This window comes from Scyliorhinus torazame, chromosome 4, assembly GCF_047496885.1.
Source record: "Scyliorhinus torazame isolate Kashiwa2021f chromosome 4, sScyTor2.1, whole genome shotgun sequence".
NCBI classification, from domain to species: Eukaryota; Metazoa; Chordata; class Chondrichthyes; order Carcharhiniformes; family Scyliorhinidae; genus Scyliorhinus; species Scyliorhinus torazame.
Window position 1 is genome coordinate 63,109,757 of NC_092710.1, and position 23,277 is coordinate 63,133,033.

Below are 23,277 nucleotides of genomic sequence, written 5' to 3' on the forward strand. Positions count from 1 at the left end.
GCTGCAACCACCACGGGGCTGGTGGAGTACCGTGCTGGCGGTAATGGTAGAATCAACGCCCCTAAGCTGGTGCACTTAGCTGAAGTCGCCTCCATACGCTCCCATGTCGACCCCCCTCCACCCCCATTACCCATTTCCTGATCATGGCTATATTCGCTGCCCACTGGTAGTTGAAGTTTGGAAGCGACAGCCCGCCTCTCCCCGGCTCTGCTCAAGCATCCCCGTCTTTACTCGCGGGGTCTCGCCCGCCCATACAAAGCCAGTGATCACTTTGTTGAACCATTTAAAAAAGGACCGTGGGATAAAGATGGGGAGACACTGGAACACAAACCGGAATCTCAGGAGGACCATCATCTTCACCGTCTGCACCCTCCGGTCTAGTGACAGCGGTAGCGTGTCCCACCTCCGAAACTCGTCCTCCATTCGGTCTAGTTGGGCCAGATTTAGCTTGTGCATCCGTTTCCATTCCCGTGCCACTTGGATGCCTAGATACCTAAAGCTTCCCCCTACCACTCTAGGCGACAGTTCCCCCAATCGCCTCTCCTGTCCCCTCGACTAGATCACAAACATCTCAGTTTTCTCCATGTTTAGTTTATAACCCGAAAACCGGCCAAATTCCCTCAGAATCCTCATGATGTCTTCCATCCCCTCTGCTGGGTCCAATACATACAGGAGCAGGTCGCCCGCGTAAAGCGAGACCTTGTGCCCCCCTGCCCCGACCAACTCCCTCCAGCCCTTTGAGGCTCTCAGTGCAATTGCCAGCGGCTCTATGGCCAACGCGAACAACAGTGGGGGGATGGGGCACCCTTGTCTCGTCCCCGGATGCAGCCTAAAATAGTTCGATGCTGTCCTATTTGTCCATACGCTCGCTACAGGAGCCTGATACAGCAACCTGGCCCAGTCAAAAAAGCCCCGCCCAAATACGAACCATCCCAGTACCTCCCACAGATATTCCCATTCTACTCGATCAAAGGCCTTCTCTGCGTCCATTGCGACCACTACCTCCACCTCCCTACCTTCTGGGGACATCATGATCACGTTCAATAGCCTTCTTACATTGGCAACCAACTGCCTTCCCTTAACAAACCCCGTCTGGTCCTTCCCAATAACGTCCGGAACACAATCCTCAATCCTAGAGGACAAAGGTTTGGCCAGCAGTTTGGCGTCGACATTCAATAGGGATATCGGCCTGTAGGCCCCACACAGCTCCGTGTTCTTGTCCCGCTACAGGATCAGAAAAATCGTGCCCTGTGACATCGTCGGGGGAAGCACCCCTCTCTCCCTTGCCTCATTGAATGTCCTCATCAACAACGGCCCCAATATCCCAGAGAACCTTTTATAGAACTCCAGTGGGTACCCATCCGGCCCCGGGCCTTTACCGGACTGCATGGCTGTCAGACCCTCCGCTATCTCTTCCATCCCGATTGGGGCCCCCAGCCCTTCTACCAGCTCCCCATCCACCTTCGGGAAATGTAGCCCCCCTCAGAAGTGCCTCATCCCCTCAGGCACTGTTGGGGGTTCTGATCCATACAGCCTACTGTATAACCCCTTAAACGCCTTATTCACCCCTGCTGAGTCTCCAACCAGGTTCCCATCTCCATCCTTTACTTTCCCTATCTCGATGGCTGCCTCCCTCTTTCTAAACTGCTGTTCAAGCATTCTGCTGGTCTTCTCTCCAACTGAATCTCACTGTTAACCACCCTGCCAATCTTTGTGTCATCCACAAACGTACTGATCATATCCCTCCCGCACCCCCTCCCCAAATAGAAATCCATGTCGCTTATATAAATAACAAACAATAGGAGACCCAGTACAGATCCCTGGTGTATGGAATTTTGTTTTGCTGAAGGTACTTCCCTGTATAGTTAGTTAGATTTCAACATGTAAGATGATATGTTTACTGTGTGGTGCTAAGGCCGCAGGCATTTTGTAGGGAGAGCAGGTCAGTTTTTAATTTGAATTAAGCTGAGATCCGAAACGAAGTTGTTTGCTCGCTGCAGTTCAGTTGAAAAAGATTAACCACCTTTAAGTAGGTGAGGACTCGTCTGAGAACACGGAAAGCTGAAACATGCTGAGAAACAGCTTTCGAAGACATATGGCCAACGTTTCTGCGTGGGTCCCACAGGAGTCAGATCTTGTCTTTAAGTCAGTCTCCAAAGATCTATTTTTCTCAAAGAACAACTCTGTAGTTGTTTAAGTAGAAATGAAGATAGCATTTAAGGATATTGTATTCACTGTATGGAGTACTATTCGTTGTGAGGTAATTTTAAGTTATCTTCTGGTGTGATATTATTCGCAATAATGTTTGTTTTAATATACCAGATCCCTATTTCTTCGTGTAATCACTCCTGAGTTGTCTTTTGCTCACAGTCGTATAAAATAAAAATAAAATATTGGAATTTCGGTCCAGCATCCTAGCCACTGTTGGGGCCTGGTCTGCGATTGTAATAACATCTCCAGATATAGCTTAAACATTTAGTTTTGTGGTTTGGGCCATGTCTTTCAATAATTCATCCGAGAGTCTGAATCATACATAAATACCTGAACCTTGTTGTTTCAGGATGAATGTTATAATTTTACAATCACAGAGATGCGCAAAGCCAATACAGTAAAACACATAAAATACAAAATAAAACTATTCTTTCTGGCTAGCTATAAAAATAAAGATGAGCCTCGAGTGATTATGGAATCTGTATTCCTATTGACCCGATGTTTTGAACAATGTTCAAATGATGAGTTACATGTTTAGCATCATTTGGCACCACCACCACCAGGAACACATTGTTTCTGATTCTACTCTCTCTAATACAGTTTGAATTTTAGAAGATACTATGAGACCCCCTTCACTCTCCTGAACTCCAGTGAATATAGCCCTAACCGATTTAACCTCTCTCATAAGACAGTCAGCCACCCCAGGAATCAGCCAGGTAAACGTTCGCTACACACCCTTCATAGCATGAACATCCTTCCTCAGATAAGGACACCAAAACTGCACACAATAGCACAGATGTGAGCTTACCAATTCCCTATACAGTCGCAGAAAAACATCCCTCTTCCTATGCTAAAATCCTATCGCTATGTAGGCAAATGTACCATTTGGATTATTCAATGCCTGATGTACCCGCGTGCCTACGTTCGGCGACTGTTCACGAGGATCAAAAGATCTCACTGAGTATCCACCTCTCTCAATTTATACCCATTCAAATAATTATCTGCTTTCCTCTTTTTGCTACTGAAGCGAATAATCTCACATTTATCCACATTATACCTTCCATATGCATACTCATTCAGCCTGTGCAATACCCGCTGAAACATCTCTGCATTCTCCTCACAGCTATCCCTCGCACCAAACTTTGTATCATTTGGTTAAGCTGGTTTAGCTCACTGGGCTAAACAGTTGGCTTTTAAAGCAGACCATGGCAGGCCAGCAGCACGGTTCAATTCCCGTACCAGCATCCCCAAACAGGCGCCGGAATGTGGCGAGTAGGGGCTTTTCACAGTAACTTCATTTGAAGTCTACTTGTGACAATAAGCAATTTTCATAGAACATAGAACATAGAGCAGTACAGGCCCTTCGGCCCACGATGTTGCACCGAAACAAAAGCCATCTAACCTACACTATACCATTATCATCCATATGTTTATCCAATAAACTTTTAAATGCCCTCAATGTTGGCGAGTTCACTACTGTAGCAGGTAGGGCATTCCACGGCCTCACTACTCTTTGCGTAAAGAACCTACCTCTGACCTCTGTCCTATATCTATTACCCCTCAATTTAAAGTTATGACCCCTCGTGCCAGCCATTTCCATCCGCGGGAGAAGGCTCTCACTGTCCACCCTATCCAGCCCCCGAATCATTTTGTATGCCTCTATTAAGTCTCCTCTTAACCTTCTTCTCTCCAACGAAAACAACCTCGAGTCCATCAGCCTTTCCTCATAAGATTTTCCCTCCATACCAGGCAAAATCCTGGTAAATCTCCTCTGCACCCGCTCCAAAGCCTCCACGTCCTTCCTATAATGCGGTGACCAGAACTGTACGCAATACTCCAAATGCGGCCGTACCAGAGTTCTGTACAGCTGCAACATGACCTCATGACTCCGGAACTCAATCCCTCTACCAATAAAGGCCAACACTCCATAGGCCTTCTTGACCACCCTATCAACCTGGGTGGCAACTTTCAGGGATCTATGTACATGGACACCTAGATCCCTCTGCTCATCCACACTTTCAAGAACGTTACCATTAGCCAAATATTCCACATTCCTGTTATTCCTTCCAAAGTGAATCGCCTCACACTTCTCTACATTAAACTCCATTTGCCACCTCTCAGCCCAGCTCTGCAGCTTATCTATATCCCTCTGTAACCTGCTACTTCCTTCCACACTATCGACAACACCACCGACTTTAGTATCGTCTGCAAATTTACTCACCCACCCTTCTGCGCCTTCCTCTAGGTCATTGATAAAAATGACAAACAGCAACGGCCCCAGAACAGATCCTTGTGGTACTCCACTTGTGACTGAACTCCATTCTGAACATTTCCCATCAACCACCACCCTCTGTCTTCTTTCAGCTAGCCAATTTCTGATCCACATCTCTAAATCACCCTCAATCCCCAGCCTCCGTATTTTCTGCAATAGCCTACCGTGGGGAACCTTATCAAACGCTTTGCTGAAATCCATATACACCACATCAACTGCTCTACCCTCGTCTACCTGTTCAGTCATCTTCAGAAAGAACTCGATAAGGTTTGTGAGGCATGACCTACCCTTCACAAAGCCATGCTGACTATCCCTGATCATATTATTCCTATCTAGATGATTATAAATCTTGTCTCTTATAATCCCCTCCAAGACTTTACCCACTACAGACGTGAGGCTCACCGGTCCATAGTTGCCGGGGTTGTCTCTGCTCCCCTTTTTGAACAAAGGGACCACATTTGCCATCCTCCAGTCCTCTGGCACTATTCCTGTAGCCAATATTGTTTCATTTCATTTGCATATTTGGAGATAATACATTTAGTTCCCTCGTCCAAATCATTAATATACAATGTGAACAGTTGGGGTCCTGGTACAGATCCATGTGGTACCCGACGAGACACTGCCTGCCAATCGGAAAAAAGACCCATTTATTCCAACATTTAGCTTCCTGTCTGCTAACCAGCTTTCTATCCATCGCAAGACACTGCACAAAATCCCATGCACTTTAACTTTACATATCAATCTGCTATGTGAGAATTTGTTGAAAGCCTAAAAATAGTTTAACGACGTCTAACTAATCAAATCCACTGGTTCTCCCTGGTAAACGCTATTAGTGACATCTTTACAAAATCCAGCAGATTTGTCAAGCGTTATTTATCTGATTATACCGCTGCTTTCAAAATCATGTGATTTGAAATACTTGATAATGGACTCCAGGTAATTTCCGACTACCGACGTTAGGCTCACTGGCCTATAGTTTGCCTTTTCGCTCTAGATCCTCTTTTGAATAGGAGGATGATATTAGCTACACCCAAACCTGCAGAAATTATTCCAGAATCCAAAGAAATTTAGAAAGTGACTACCAATTGATCTAGTATCTCTAGGACCGTTTCCTTAAGTACCCTGGGATGAAGATTATCAGGCGCCTGAGATTTATCCACCTTCAACCCATTAATGTACCCCCAACATTTCTCTACTAATATTAATTTCATTCAGCTCCTCACTGAAACGTGTGTAACTCAGAAATTCCGGTATAGTATTCATGCTTTCCTTTGCAAAGACAGAAGCAAAGTACGAATTTGGCTCCTCAGTCATTTCTTTTTTCCCCTTTAGGGATTCCCCTTTTCGGACTGTACGGCGCCTACATTCGTTTTTGTCAATCCCTTTTCTCTTTACATATCTCCAGAAACTTTTATATTCCCCGCTGGCTTACTTCAATATTGTGCGCCAAATAGGAATAAACAACTTTTGGAGTTCACCCATTCGTTCATGAAAGCCTCCCTGTCCACTGTCCTTCCTTTAACTGATGTTTTCCAGTCCATCAAAGCTAACACATATCACGTTATCATGCGAAAACAGCGCCGGAGCAGAGAGAGCCGGGACAGCGAAAACAGCGCCAGAGGAGAGAGCCGGGAGATTTTAAAAGCGCGGGAGGCGAGAGCCGGGACAGTGCTAGGAGAGGTGAGTGCACAAAAGGTATGGCAGGAGTGCCTTTAGTCACGGAGTGCTGATTGGAACAGAGTGCACCTGAGTTTAGGTGAGTGACTGAGTTCGGGTGAGTGGCGAGAGTGGGCTGTGTTTTTGTTGGTGTTCGGGTTTATCCTTGAGGTTCTATAAAGAAAATTAAAAAATATATATATTTAAATTAATTAACTAGTTGAATATGGCTGGACAGGTGATGTGCTGTTGCTGTATGATGATTGAACTGGTGGATCCCATTGAGACCGTCAGTGACCACACCTGCAGCAAGTGTTGGCTGCTCGAGGAATTTCGGCTCAGAATTGATGAGCTGGAGACCGAGCTGCACACACTGCGGCACATCAGGGAGGGGGACCATTACTTGGACGCTTTGTTTCAGGAGGCAGTCACACCCGGTAGAATAAGTTCTGTTAATTCGGACAATGGTCAGGGACAGAGTGGTGTGACTGCAAGGGAGGCAGATAGGGGGATCCTGAGTTTAGGAGTTGAGGAGCCTCAGCCCTTGACTTTGTCCAACAGGTATAAGGTACTTGCTCCCTGTGTGGATGAGGAAGAGGGCTGTAGGGAGGATGCGTTGACTGACCACTGCACCGTGGTACAGGAAGCCATTCAAGAGGGGGGAGCAAAAAGACAAGTGGTAGTTGTAGGGGATTCTATAATTAGGGGGATTGATGGCATCCATTGTAAACCAGATCGAGAGTCCCGCATGGTATGTTGCCTGCCCGATGCCAGGGTGAGGGACATCTCTGATCGGCTTGAAAGGATTTTGGAGAGGGAGGGGGAGAATCCAGTTGTTGTGGTCCACGTTGGGACTAACAACATAGGTAAGACTAGGAAAGAGGACCTATTTGGGGATTATCAAACACTAGGGACTAAATTAAAGAGCAGGTTCTCCAGGGTTATAATCTCTGGATTACTACCCGAGCCACGTGCCAATTGGCATAGGGTTGAGAAAACTAGAGAAGTTAACACGTGGCTAAAGGAGTGGTGCGGGAAAGAGGGATTCAATTTCATGGGGCATTGGCATCAGGACTGGGGCAGGAGGGACCTGTACCGTTGGGACGTTCTTCACCTGAACCATTCTGGGACCAGCGTTCTAGTGAATAGGATAAATAGGTTGGCCACGAGGACTTTAAACGAGCAAGTTGGGGGGAAGGGAAGTGTAAAGCTATGGACAGTATAATGGTTAATGGAGATCAAGGCAGCAGGTTACGTGACAGGTTATTATGTAGAGATATGGGTTCAAAGGCAAGGAATATTAGGAGAAAGGGTAAGAGGAAAAATAAATTGCGAAAAGTTACTGATCAAGGTGTTAAGATTCATAACAAAGACATAAAAAGCAGCATAAGTGTACTTTACCTGAATGCTCATAGTATACGAAATAAGGTAAATGAGTTGATGGCGCAAATCATCGTGAATGACTATGATTCAGTGGCCATTACTGAAACATGGTTAAAAGATGGTCACGACTGGGAGTTAAATATCCAAGGGTATCAGAAAATACGAAAGGATAGAATGGACGGTAAGGGCGGTGGTGTAGCTTTGTTGTTTAAGGATGGCATCCGGGCAATAGTCAGGGATGATACTGGTGCTATGGAGGACAAGGTTGAATCAATTTGGGTGGAAATCAGGAATAGTAAGGCGAAAAGGTCACTGATGGGAGTAGTCTATAGGACACCAAATAGTAACAGGATTGTAGGGCAGCCAATAAGCAAAGAAATAACGGATGCATGTAGAAATGGTACAGCGGTTATCATGGGAGATTTTAATCTGCATATCGATTGGTTTAACCAGGTTGGTAAAGGCAGCCTTGAGGAGGAGTTTATAGAATGTGCCCGGGATAATTTTCTGGAACAGTATGTAAAGGAACCTACAAGGGAACAAGCGGTCCTTGATCTGGCCCTGTGTAATGAGGCAGGATTGATTAATGATCTCATAGTTCGGGGTCCTCTTGGAAGGAGCGACCACAATATGGTGGAATTTAAAATACAGTTGGAGGATGACAAGGTAAAAACAAACACTAGTGTTTTGTGCTTAAACAAAGGCGATTACAATGGGATGAGAGAAGAACTAGCTAAGGTACACTGGGAGAAAAGACTTCATGGTGAAGCAATTGAGGAACAGTGGAGAACCTTCCGAACGATCTTTCAGTGTTCAGAAAAGGTTCATACCAACAAAAAAGAAAGACGGTAGAAAGGGGAAAAATCGACCGTGGATATCTAAGGAGGTGAGAGAGAGTATCAAATTGAAGGAAAAAACATACAAAGTACAAAAATTAGTGGGAGACTAGAGGACTGGGAAGTCTTTAGGGGACAACAGAAAACTACTAAAAAAGCCATAAAGAAGAGTAAGGTAGACTATGAAAGTAAACTGGCTCAGAACATAAAAGCAGATAGTAAAAGCTTCTACAAATATATAAGACAAAAAAGAGTGGCTCAGGTAAATATTGGTCCTTTGGAAGATGAGAAGGGAGATTTAATAATAGGAGACGGGGAAATGGCTGAGGAGCTGAACAGGTTTTTTGGGTCAGTCGTCACAGTGGAGGACACAAATAACATGCCAGTGACTGATGGAAATAAGGATATGATAGGTGAGGACCTTGAGATGATTGTAATCACTCAGGAGGCAGTTTTGGGCAAGCTAATGGGGCTAAAGGTAGGCAAGTTTCCTGGCCCTGATGGCATGCATCCCAGAGTGTTAAAAGAGATGGCTAGGGAAATTGTAAACGCACTAGTGATAATTTGTCAAAATTCACTAGACTCTGTGGTGGTCCAGAGGATTGGAAAGTAGCAAACGTGACACCACTGTTTAAAAAAGGTGGTCGGCAGAAAGCGGGTAATTATAGGCCGGTAAGCTTAACTTTGGTTGTAAGGAAAATGCTGGAATCTATCATTAAGGAGGAAATACCGGGGCACCTGGATGGAAATTGCCCATTGGGCAGATGCAGCATGGGTTCACAAAGGGTAGGTCGTGTCTGACTAATTTGGTAGAATTTTTTGAGGACGTTACCAGTGCAGTAGATAACAGGGAGCCAATGGATGTGGTATATCTGGATTTCCAGAAAGCTTTTGACAAGGTGCCACACAAAAGGTTGCTGCATAAACTAAAGATGCATGGCATTGAGGGTAAAGTGGTAGCATGGGTCGAGGATTGGTTAACTAACAGAAAGCGGAGAGTGGGGATAAATGGGTGTTTCTCTGGTTGGCAACCTGTAACTAGTGGGGTCCCTCAAGGATCAGTGTTGGGCCCACAGTTGTTTACAATTTACAGAGACGATTTGGAGTTGGGGACCAAGTGCAATGTTTCAAAGTTTGCAGACGACACTAAGATGAGTGGTAAAGCAAAACGTGCAGAGGATAGTGGAAGTCTGCAGAAGGATTTGGATAGGTTGGGTGAATGGGCTAGGGTCTGGCAGATGGAATTCAATGTTGCCAAGTGTGAGGCTATCCATTTTGGGAGTAATGACAGCAGAATGGATTATTATTTAAACGGTAAGATGTTAAAACATGCTGTTGTGCAGAGGGACCTGGGTGTGCTGGTGCACGAGTCGCAAAAAGTTGGTGTGCAGGTGCAACAGGTGATGAAGAAGGCTAATCGAGTTTTGTCTTTCATTCCTAGAGGGTTGGAGTTCAAGACTAGTGAGGTTATGCTGCAATTGTATAGGGTGTTGGTGAGGCCGCATCTGGACCATTGTGTTCAGTTTTGGTCTCCTGACCTGAGAAAGGATATATTGGCACTGGAGGGAGTGAGAGGAGATTCACTAGGTTGATCCCAGAGTTGGGGGGATTAGATTATGATGAGAGGTTGAGTAGACTGGGACTGTACTCATTAGAGTTTAGAAGGATGCGCGGGGGGGGGGGGGGGGGGGGGATCTTATTGTGACATATAAAATTATGAAGGGAATAGATAGGATAGATACGGACAGGTTGTTTCCACTGCTCGGGGAAAGCAGAACTAGGGGGCATAGCCTCGAAATAAGGGGAGGTAGATTTAGGACGGAGTGTAGGAGGAACTTCTTCACCCAAAGGGTTGTGAATCTCTGGAATTCCTTGCCGAGTGAAGCAGTTGAGGCTCCTTCTTTAAACGTTGTAAAGAAAAAGATAGATGCCTTTCTAAAGAATAAAGGGATTCGGGGATATTGTGTACGGGCCGGAGAGTGGAGCTGAGTCCACAAAGATCAGCCATGATCTCATTAAATGGCGGAGCAGGCTCGAGGGGCCAGATGGCCTACTCCTGTTCCTAGTTCTTATAGACCATCAAAGTTACCTGTAAAGAGATTCAGGACCCTGGTCTCAGAATCAACTATTGCACTATCCACCTTGATAAAGAACTCTGTCATGTTAAGGTCACTCAACCTTAATTGTTCTCTCACAACTACATTGTCAACTAACCCTATCTCATCGTACAACACCCAGTCAAAGATGGCCTGTTCCCTTGTTTGTTCTTTAACCTATTAGTCCAGAAAATCACTGCATGTACACTGCAGAACATCCTCCAATACTGTACAATGACTCATATGACTCACCAAAACTATATGCAGATTGAAGTAACTGATACTCACAGATCTTCCTTTATTGCATGCATCTCTTAGTTCCTGTCTAACGTCATTCACAACATTACCACTGCAGTTTGGTGGTCCATGCACCACCCCAACGAATGTTGTTTGCCCTTTGCTGTTGCCTAACTCGAACCATACAGACTCCACATCTTATGTGGCAATATATTTCCTCAATATTGTATCAATACCTTCCTTAATGAACAATGCAACTCCACCATCTTCCCCTTTCTGTCTGTCACTAAAAACTGAATATCTCTGAATGTTTAGATCCCATCATTGGTCACCTTGGAGCCATGTCTCCGTAATCCCAACTATGTCATACTCCTTTACATCTGGCAAGATTCGCAATCTCAGAATACGGGGTAGACCATTTACAACTCAGATGGGGGACTTCTCTTCACTCAGATGGTTGTGAACTTGTGTAATTCTCTACCACAGAAGTCTGTGGGGACCAAGTCAGTGAATGTGTTGAAGAATAATTAGATGTATTTATGGACAATAAAGACATGAAGGATATGTGAAGAGTTCGGATGAGGTGTTGAGTTAGTCGGTCAAATGTGATTATATTAATTGTGGTAGAGTAGGCTCGAGAGAATGAATGGCCTACTTCTCCTACATGCATCTTTCTGTAACTGGCTAGGCAGGTGCAGAGAGTTGAACGTGCAAAAGCTAACAGCCGGAAATTGAATAATCCATATTGGGAAAGTTTAGAATGAATGGTAGGAGAACTTCCTTGAAGAACTGATGCATGATGCAAATCGCAGAGGCATAATTTATTCAAATATCGAAATGAAGCGAACATGAAGATAAATGAAAGTTGATGCTTATTAAAGCTATTTGCATCATTGAAGATACACAAGATTTAACTTGTCTGAATAATCTGTTCCCTGCTACAAAATACCAACATTTTCAAACCTAATTGAGAGAAAGTTAATAACTACAACAAATAACCTAATGCCACATCGATGGACCAATTCCCTGCCCTCTCGTTATTAGCTACTTATCTGGAGACAGAACATTCTTCAGTTACTCGTGGGAAATGAAGGCCATTTGAAACACAAGGCTCTAAATTCAGGAAATGATTTCTGATGTCTGCTGATTTTCACAACAGCTATCGCTTTACGACAGGTGACCATTCCATATGGTATCATGGGCAGTTATGGTGTTCTAACGAGGACAGGAAGTTTGGGTTTGATTGTTCATATTTTTAACAAATGAAAAAATATATACCCAAGGCCATTTCACGAGTTTTACAAGCTCTTCCCTGAACTTCGTTTGTGTGGCTGCATAAATGCATGTGTTTGTACAAGACTTCAATTGGGTGAGCATATCTCCGACTTTAAAGGCAATGTACGCAGAATCTGTATAAACAGGTCGACTATGTATGACCAGGGCGTCAGCCCACTGACTGGCCATCGATGGCAGACTCAACAATATAAAATTAGCCGACACAGCGAAGAGCAAAATAATGGATTTCCTTCGGCTCTCCATCTCTGGGTCGCACTTATTCCCTATCCCAGAAGACCGGAGTCGAATGCGGGCAATATTGGTGACTACAATGCGTCTGATGATTAAACAATTAAACAGCAGCATTAAAGCAAAGGGGATGACGGAAAATAAAATACTTTGTAATCTGAAGTAGGGCCCACCTGCAGGAGATCTAAAAAAGGCCGCACTGGGAATAATCCCCCAGGGAACATTATTAATTATTTTCTTATGTTCAAATGCAAACCAAAAAGGAATAGTCTCTGCACATATTAGCACAGAAACAATGGTTATAACAATGGACGCACTTCTCACTGTGCAATACCTGGTTTTCAGTTTCTGGCAACATATAGCTACAAACCGGTCAAATGTGAAACCAACTGTAAACCACACCGACAGACCCACGTTGCTCCCAGTCAAGTACAACGTAATCTTCCAAATTACAGTGTAGGAAAGAAATGAATGTGGAAACCGTTCCCTGAATATCTGGTGCGCAATTCGTTGGTTGATTGTGGCCAGTAGATCCGCTGTTGCCATGGCCACCATATAGATCGAGATACTTTTGGAAAGGTTGCACCTTCCTCTGCAGAGGGTCACTATTGTCAACACGTTCACTGTAAGAAAGAGAAAGGCATTACATCAGACTGACGTTCAGGTAAATTTCATCATATATTGTGGGGCGATGTACAGAATTTGGGGGACAGTTTCTTTTTAGAAAGTTTGGTAAGCATTTATGGCATTGCTTTCGAAACAAATGAATCATTGAACATTTAATAGCCTTCATGCATGTTTCATTCAGAAAAGACCAGGGCCGTTCGGATTCTGGTTGGGGAATGCTAAAGCAGGACGACACACACCCTTCTTGAAACCGAGATTCTGGTGACTAACCACGGTGAGGGGCCGGTGGGAGTTGCTAATGATGCACAACATATTCTTTCCCTTTAAAAAAAATAAATTTAGAGTACCCAATTCATATTTTCATTCCAATTAAGGGGCAATTTACCGTGGCCAACCCAGCTATCCTGCACATCTTTTGGGTTGTGGGTGCGAAACCTACGCAAACACGGGGAGAATGTGCAAACTCCACACGGACAGTGACAAAGAGCGGGGTCGAACTTGGGACCTCAGTGCCGTGAGGCCGCAGTGCTAACAACTGCGCCACCGTGATGCCGTGCACAACATATTCTGTCCAAGATGCCAGGGGTCGGCTTGGTATTCTGATGACTCCCGTTTTGTCCTATTCCTGATAGTCGTCCTGAGGGGGAACTGGTCGATCACCTCCCCGGCAGAATCAAGGCTGTATGCATTTTGGAGCGATGGCGTGGTGGAAATAATGTTGCGTCGTGCTCCGATCGTTGGAATCATTGTAAGATCCTGAAGAGTGCTCAATGGTCTAGTTTCATCCCAGATTCTGCTGCCATCGTGCGTACATGAAGAAGCATTTATCCTGAGGATTGTCTTGCATTTCAGTTGAAGTCCTTAACAGTGCTCCCTGTTGCCCCGTATTGTTATTTGCATCATGATGCATTTCCTTTCATACAGGGGCGTGTATAATCGGGGTGTGATCAGCTGTGCCTTCGGTTATTCTGATTTAACAACTTCGTATCATGTTGAGCCGAATATGGGGAGTGGGATTTATTTTTAAAAATCAATCCTAGAGGTCACCATGCGTTATAACGTCTGGCGAATCCTGTGGTGTAGCGAGGGCGGTGTTCCTTGTTGTCTCCCCCGCCTCGTTTAAAGGGAAAATGACAACAACCGACCCTGGGAGCAGGGTGGATGGCTGGCTTTGGTTGAGTTAGTTCATGCTTGCTGTATCTGAGAATAGTCCACATCAGTTAGAGCTAATCCGTTTCGGGTTTTTCTTTCGGTTTTGGTTTTCAGAATCCGTGCTTTCATCTTCTCTGGCCCGTCCCCTGGTGAGGAATGGGTTGTCTTTGACTCTTCCCTCGGGGCGTGTTTGACTTTTCTCTTCATACAGGTCTCTCTGGTTAGTTTTTTTTGCTGCTATTGCAACTAATAGAGTGTCAGGTCCGCTATTACAAAAGGGGATTTGGTTCAATGGTTTCGGACGGAGGAATGAGGGGGGCCTTGATATCCTTTGATTGGCAGCTGCTTCCGTGATCCGGTCCCCTCCCTCGGTTTTTCTTTCCCTACCATATGGGCGATCACGGTTCTGGTGCTGGTTCTTGCCTGACCACATTTGACGGGTGGTGCCTTTGGTGATGGGGGAGCAGAAATGGCCCTCCCACCCTTGACGCCTTTTTTATGGGACTCTTGAGGGTTCTTCGTGCTATGGACTGCGATCTACTCGTGGCAACGGCCAAAGGGTTTATACTTCCTTTTTTGGCGTAATTGATGTATTGTGTTGCCCTGGTTACGACTGGTAGGTGTAGGCTCAGCTGGTGTAGAGGTTGGAGTTGAGTTGGAGAACCGTGCTGGGTTAGGTCAGGTCGTTCGCCGTTGTCGGTGGCGTGTGGTCCATTTCAGGAACCCATTCAGAGGGAGCCCGGGATGTTCGGTTTGATACTCGGGTGTGTGAAGATTTGGGGATGGGCGGAGTGCCGTTGCCTTGTCGATAACCTGCTTCATTTAAGTTGAGGTATGTGTGATGTTCACTTGTGGCTTGATTGGCTAGCGTTACTTGTTCGTTGGTGTGTCTCTGGTGGTGTGTGGGTTGGATGCCGATTTCCTGTTACGTAATTAGTTCTGATGGTTCTTCATCTCTCCCTTTTTTCTTTCCCGAGAGACCGCGGAAGTGAATCTTCCACTGTGTTTCGTATTTTATATTTACCTTTTCCCTGTTTGTCTCTGGTGTATGTTGTAGATGGCTGAGTCTCGACGTTCAGGAGTGGGTCCACTTTGTGTGCTCGTTTCTTTTTTCCTGGGTGGTCCTGTTTTTTGGGGTAGGTTCCCTGGCGCTGGGGGCGGGGCAGTGGAGGGGTGGTGGGTTGTGGTGTTTCGACGCTCCCTCCTTGGCTGACCTTTCCAGAGGGAGTGTTGACAGCTACCTCCCAGGAGCGGCGCTGCACGTTCGGCTTTTTTCAAAAGGTTATCCTTCCTTAAATACCAGCTCTCGGCGGGGGGGGGGGGGGGGGGGGGGGTGGCGGGGGCGGGGGGGGGGGCGTTGTATGCTTGGCGGTCGGGTGGTCTATTCCCTTCTGACTGTTGGACATTTCACGTGTGGTGTTATGAATCTTGACCTGGGATCAGATGGGTTGGTTCTAGTCTCTCTGGTATCCACTCTTTTCCTGTTCTCTGATTCTGCGAATAACTTGGACTTGTTGGCGCCAGCCCTTTCGGAAAAATGTTGCAGTCATACGATTGATTTTGATTCTGTCCTGGGCATGGTTGGGGTTGGATTGTATTTGAAGGTTTAATTTCCCCCCTAGTGCTCGGGTTATTGTAGATTTGCTTTACTTTGTAATGTGGGGTATTATGTATCTTTACGTTGTTGACTATATCCTGCATTGGTTATAGACAGGACGTACATCCGTGGATGGAACATGATGGGGGATACTGTCCTGAGCATATTTTGTCTTATTTCTTCTAATGTTTGCAATTATTCTTGTTCTGTGCTGCACCTGTTGCAGTGACTACAACTTTCTCTTTTTACTTTGTGGCGATATCTGTAAAAAAAAACAATCCAATAAAGATACGTTTTAAAAATGCAACAGCAGAAGTCTTAATTTGTTTCCATAGCAGTACGATTCAGGAAAGCTGCAGCTTAAGCAGAAATAATTGATGAGAGACGGGATTACAATGGAGGGTTGGCTCTCATCAAGCAGTTGATGCATTTTTGGATGATATCTACGTGGAGCAACTTGTAGATGGGAAGGGGAAGGGCGACCTCGTGTGAGCTCGACATCAGACGTAACGGTGCAGATGTGGGAATAGAAAGCTTTCCAATTGAAAATTTGGCGATTATTAAATAAATAAGAATCAGAGATGAGTTTCGGCAAGGAAAGAGTCCACATGAGCCATCGTGACTGTATGGGCTCTCCAAATTACTATTTTACCTCATGCCATTCTCCACCTTCTACATGTAGACCTGAATATTCGGACATTGCCGATAACAGTCTAATTCTCCGTTGAATTCTTCAATTGAACTTGCCTTCACCACAATGTTGGACAGTGAACTCCAACCCTAACCATACGCTGAATATAAAACGAAGTTTCTCCTCATGTCACCTCTTTATTTTACGAATTACTTCAAATCGATATTCTCTCATTCTCGATTCCTCCACAAGTGAGAGCAAGTCCTCCCAGTCTACTCGCAAGAACCGTCATGATATTCAGTGTTACTCAAATCCACTCCATTCCCACCCTCCCCCACCTTTACCACCTTCTGTTCTCGAGGGAAAACAGTTCTAACTTCTTTAATCTATGTTGGTAACTGAAGTTCCTCATCCCTGGAGTCATTCTCATGCACCATTCCTGTTCCGTTTCGAATGCCTGCACATCCTTCCAGAAACGCTGCACCGAGAACTGGACGCAATATTCTAGCTGAAGCAGAAATTGTGACTGACACAAATTCAGGATAATCTCCTTGCTCTTTTATTCAATGCCCCCATTATTAACGCTAATAAAACACCCACTAATCACTTTATTTTTCTATTCGCTCAACAAATTATGTATCCACGTTGCAACTGTCCCACTTATTCCAGGAGATACAACCTTACTCACAAGTCTGTTGTGTGGCCTTATAACAAATGTCTTTTGAATGTCCACACGCGTAACTTGAACAGCGTTATCCTTATAAAAAGTGTCTGTTGCCTCCTGCGAAATTCGCTGACAAGATCGTTGAACATGTTTCCCCTTAATGTCCCTAAATGTCTTTGGAGCGAGGAGAATACTATCTTGATCAGCTAGAAGACAGAATCGAAGGTTGGAGGAAGGTGGCTTGGTAAACGTTTTCAACGGTTGCAGACAGACACGGAGCGAAACGATAGAATGGACGATTCAGATGTGGTGCGATTTGTTTCTTTGATTGAACCTGTTTTCATATTGTAGCTGCAGTTGAACATTATTGGAGGGATTCAAACATGGAGATTGAAAAAGGTCGACACACTTTAGGGAGGAGGCAATGTGTCCAGGGGCTTTTCAAAGGTAGCGAGGTTGGAGACGAGGCCGTAGTTTGCAAGAACTAGATAAGAAGAGGATTGTTTTTAGTAGTAAGCTGACCATGGAGCGAACGGTCTCATTGGAAGAAAGACAGTTACTGACAATATTAGCCAGCATGGGGAGAATCAAGTGAAGTTGTTGATCAGCAATTTAGACGGACTAAGAATCAGGAAACAAGGAAATGGGTCTCACGGAGAAGATGAGTTTGAAAAGAAATGATACAATGTGAGGACCTAACAGGAAGAGTTCAGCTACAAAAAGCTATGAAATTAAATCTTAGATGATTTTATAACGTATTTATTTTCGGCAGTGTCAAAGGAATTCTCTCACATATTTCTTAATGTCCACTTTCTGTGCTATGCACTAAAAACAAACAATTTAAATAAACTTGTACATTATGGTTCAGCGACACGATTTTCTGCATTAATACTCAAGACCAGTGGTGAAAGTGATGAAACTTCACATTTAGTCCCTGTGATTTATTTGGAGACAAGGTTCGCAGTATTAGATTCAAACAAAATTAAAGCTCAATAATTGGAAAAACGACAATTCAAATAAATCATTCAAATGAGCGAGAAAATAACATAATTCAGAAACACGCCTGTGTAATAGGCGTGTGCACTGGAACTGAGTGGGATCTGGTGGAACCCTTAACTTTTTTCCCAGCCGAGTGTTTTATTACTCGTTGCTTTAAAATGCCGACTTTTCAGGATGGTTTTGCAATTCTTCCGCAGTCAGTAAAATTATCAAATTAATGTAGTCAGGGATGTATAATACCATGAGGTGATGGGAAATGCGCCAGCATCAACTCACGTCCAATTAGAAAGGGACAGCAAATGGTGGCAACGCTAATGCCTCTCACGTGCCTGAAATAATAAAATTTTAAGAACTCTTTGTCATTTGATTCATCAAACTATTGGAGTGTCGGGAATAGTCTCGCCGTCTCTTCTTTTCGAGAGAAAGCTGTGTCCTGACTCTCTCCTTCCACCGTCCAGCAGAGCCCCCCCCCCCCCCCCCCCCCCCAGCCGCTGTGTGGGCTCTTCGCGCTAATATTCACCATGTTAATTGACCAGAAAAACAGATCTGCCAGGAGGACATTCTTGTTCTGTTACATTACCAGTGACACATAAATATTAACAGCTATTATACAGAACGCTATTCTGGCTTACCGGGAGTACCAATGGCTACCAGAACAGGATAGTAAATGTCTTTGATCTGTAGAATTATCGGCCGTTCCATTATTTGGAAGAACCTTCGCCCACTGATCCGCTTTGCAGTTCTCACTGGAAATGTGTGAGATCCCTCGGAGCCACTTTATAGAACAATCCGTTCCCAGCTGAGAAACGCAGCTTGCACAATATTTGCCGTTAGTTACAGTCACTAAACAAACAAAGGAGTGTTTCCAGTTCAGTGCATTGTGAACGGCAATGGCAAAATTGAGCAGGTCAGTCCACAATACTACTGCCATTTATATTAATCAACAGAAATAAATCCCAGACGATGTGCCGAATGGCCTTACTTCCGCTCCTATGTCTTATGGTCTTATGGAAACGTGCCTTATTCGTACAGCTCGTAGAACGAAAATTCAAGATAGTTTTTCAGATTAGTATGCCGTCGAACCAACAAGTGAGCCGTTTATTTTAGATCTGGTCTTGAAGAATGAGGGAGGTCTTATAACACATTTGCTTCTAAGGAAGAGTGAAACAATATCATGGAAAATGTCATTCTATATTGAAAAATATTTATGTAGCTTTGTCCCGAGGATGACACATCTCGTAATAGTAAACTACGTAGCTTTTCGTTGCGAACTTTCAAATGGAGATCTTGAAATGACTTTTCAAAATGTATGATTGGAGACATGAAATTCATCGAAAATGTTAAATGCATATTAATGCAAGGACGAACGGCCACACAAATAAAGAAAAGTGGTACAACCGTGATTAACAATAAGATAAATATATCAAATTTTATCGCCAAATTAAATAACAAACCTCGGAAATGGAAGTGGTTTAGATTTCATCAAAATCGGACCTACAATTGGGAAGCACACTGGGGATAAATAAGTGAGACTGAGATGAACACGGTTCAGAGTAAGAGCAGGCAGAGGCTCGGGGCAGGGCCCAGCGCGCCTGTAGTACAGTGCAGAATGAAAGAACTATAACAAGTAAAACAGACGAACTGAGAGCCTGGATTACGAGATGGAATTATGATGCAATTGCAAATGCAAAGACAGGTTAAAGGAGGGACAGGACTGGCAGTTTAACATTCCGGGTATCGTTGTTTTAGACGGGTCAGAAGGGGAAACAAAAGAGGTTGGGCAGTTGCAATGCTGAATAGGGAGCAGATCACATCTGTGTTGAGGGAGGACACATTGGAGGGATCGTGCAGTGCGGTATTATGGGTTGACCTTAGGAATAAAAAGGGTGAAATCACAATGCTCGGAGTAACATTGAGCATCCCCCGCAGGAGACAGAGGAGCAGTTGTGTAGTCCGATACTGAAAGGTGTGAAAAACACAGGGTAATTGCGACGGGGGACTTTAACTTCCATATTGACTAAGAATCCCTTACAGCCAGGTGCCCGGAGGGAGAGTAATTTGTTAGATGTGTCCACCTAACAATTGGAGGGCTATTTGATGCAGTATGTTGATATTCAAACCAGGGAAGGGGCCATACTAGATTTGATATTGGGGAATGTGCCAGGCCACGGGATTGACGTTTCAGTGGGGAAGCATTTTGGTCTTAGCGACTATCATTTCAGAAGATTTTGGGTAGTCACGGATAACGACAAGAGTGGCGCCGGGTGAGGGTGCTTATTTGAGTGAGGGCCAATTATATCCAAATTGAGCAGCAATGACGGGAATGTGGATTGGGAGCGGTTATTTGGCAGCAAATCCACGTCTGACACGTGGGAGATTTTTTAAAGGCCAGTTGATTGAAGTGTCGGATGTCCCCGCCAAAATAAAGGATATAAATGCCAAGATTCGGGAACAATGGATGACAAGGGAAATTGTAAGATTAGTCAAATGTGAAAAGGAAGCATACGCTAGGTCTAGGCATCTAAAAACTGACGAAGCCTTGAGGACTACAGTGAAAGTAGGAAGGAACTTGAACGTGGAATTAGGATGGCTACCAAGTGCCATGAAATATCTTCAGCAAACATGATCAACGAGAATCCCAAGGCTTTTAGGCATATGTTCGAAACAAGAGGGTGGCAAGAGAAAGTGTAGGCCCGCTCAAGGACAATGGAGGAAGGTTATGCGTACAACCAGATGAACTGAGTGAAATTGAAATTCTTAATGAGTACTTTGAGTATTCGCCAGGGAGAAGGACATGACGGAGTTTGAGGTCAGGGATAGGTGTGTGCACGCGCTTGAGAACGTCTCCATATCAAAGGAGGAAGTGTTAAGTATCCTCATTTGCATTAAGGTATACAAGTCCCCGGGGCCGTACTGGAACCATGCCAGGTTACTTCCGGAGGTAAGGGGAGATATAGCTAGTGCCTTGCCAGATACCTTCACATCCTCTTTGACCAAAGGCGAGGTTCCAGAGGACTGGAGAATGAATACCCAACGCTGTTCCCTTGTTTAAGAAAGGAAGCAGGGAAAATCGAACAAATCATAGGCCGGCTAGCCTGACATCAGCGGTGGGGACGTTTTTGGAAAAGATGCTGAGGGACTGGGTAAATGCGCATTTGGAGGAAAATGCATTAGTTAGTGACCAGCAGAACGGTTTTGTGTGGGGACGTTTATATCTCACCAACTTGAATGAGTTTTACGAACAGGTAAAAAAGAAAACTGATGAGGGAATGGCTTTGGGTATAGTTTATATGGTCTTTAGTAAGGCGTTTGACAAGTTCCCTCATGGCAGACTGGTACAAAAACTAAACTCACATGAGTTGTGGGGTGGGGAGGGGGGCGGGGGGGGGGGGGTGTAGCTAGGTGAATGCTGAACTGGCTTGGTTATAGAAGACAGAAAGTAGCGATCGAATGGTCTTTTTCCGAAAGGAGACCTGTAGCAAGTAGTGTTTCGCCAAAACAAAAAATGCTGGAAACTCCCAGCAGATTTGGCAGCATCTGTAAGGAGAGAAACGCGCTAACGTTTCGAGTCTCGATGAACCTTTGTCAAACAAAAAAGGCATAGAAAGTGGGAGATACTTATATTGCAGGGTGAGGGAATGGAAGATGAGTCATAGCCACAGAAACCAAGGGAAAGGAGTGCTAATGGCCGTCCCCAGAGAGAATAAAATGGATGAAAGGCCCAAAAGCAGAGAAATTAAAATCAGATGGTAAGCTGTGAGATGTAGGTGTGGGGGAACGGGGACATTGCAGGGAGGGAGGTAAAATGAGAAAAATGGGGAGGGGGAAGCAAAGGGGAGAAAACGTAAGGAAAGGAGGGACAACGAAGGGGGAAAGAGTGGGGGGGGGGAGAACTATTTATAAAGAAATACAAGAAAGAAATGAAAGGTAAAATAAAGTTGAAATTAAATGGAATGAGAGCAAATGGGTCGAGGTGGGGTAGAGCTAATCATCTGAAGTTGTCGAATTTTAAGTTGAGACCGGAAGGCTGTAGCGTGCCTAATCGGAAGATGAGATGCCGGTCCTTCAGTTGAGCGTTGAGCTTCACTGGAACATTGCAGCAGGCCACGGACAGACACGTGGCCATGGGAGATATTTGGAGATAATACATTTAGATCCCTCGTCCAAATCATTAATATACAATGTGAACAGTTGGGGTCCTGGTACAGATCCCTGTGGTACCCGACGAGACACTGCCTGCCAATCGGAAAAAGACCCATTTATTCCAACATTTGGCTTCCTGTCTGCTAACCAGCTTTCTATCCATCGCAAGACACTGCACGAAATCCCATGCACTTTAACTTTACATATCAATCTGCTATGTGAGAATTTGTTGAAAGCCTAAAAATAGTTTAACGACGTCTAACTAATCAAATCCACTGGTTCTCCCTGGTAAACGCTATTAGTGGCATCTTTACAAAATCGAGCAGATTTGTCAAGCGTTATTTATCTGATTATACCACTGCTTTCAAAATCATGTGATTTGAAATACTTGATAATGGACTCCAGATAATTTCCTACTACCGACGTTAGGCTCACTGGCCTATAGTTTACCGTTTTCGCTCTAGATCCTCTTTTGAATAGGAGGATGATATTAGCTACACCCAAACCTGCAGAAATTATTCCAGAATCCAAAGAAATGTAGAAAGTGACTACCAATTGATCTACTATCACTAGGACCGTTTCCTTAAGTACCCTGGGATGAAGATTATCAGGCGCCTGAGATTTATCCACCTTCAACCCATTAATGTACCCCCAACATTTCTCTACTAATATTAATTTCATTCAGCTCCTCACTGAAACGTGTGTAACTCAGAAATTCCGGTATAGTATTCATGCTTTCCTTTGTGAAGACAGAAGCAAAGTCCGAATTTGGCTCCTCAGTCATTTCTTTTTTCCCCTTTAGGGATTCCCCTTTTCGGACTGTACGGCGCCTACATTCGTTTTTGTCAATCCTTTTCTCTTTACGTATCTCCAGAAACTTTTATATTCCCCGCTGGCTTACTTCAATATTGTATTTTTCCCTTATTAATCCATCCCCTGGCCTGCCTTCGTTGATTTGTAAACAGTTCCAAATCCTCACGTCTATTGCTTTTTCTTGATAATTTGTCTGTAATTTCTTTGAATCGCATTCAATCTCTAATTTCCCTTGTAGCCATGGTTTGGCCACAGTACCCTGTCTACTCGTGCGCCAAATAGGAATAAACAACTTTTGGAGTTCACCCATTCGTTCATGAAAGCCTCCCTGCCCACTGTCCTTCCTTTAACTGATGTTTTCCAGTCCATCAAAGCTAACACGCATCATGTTATCATGCGAAAACAGCGCCGGAGCAGAGAGAGCCTGGACAGCAAA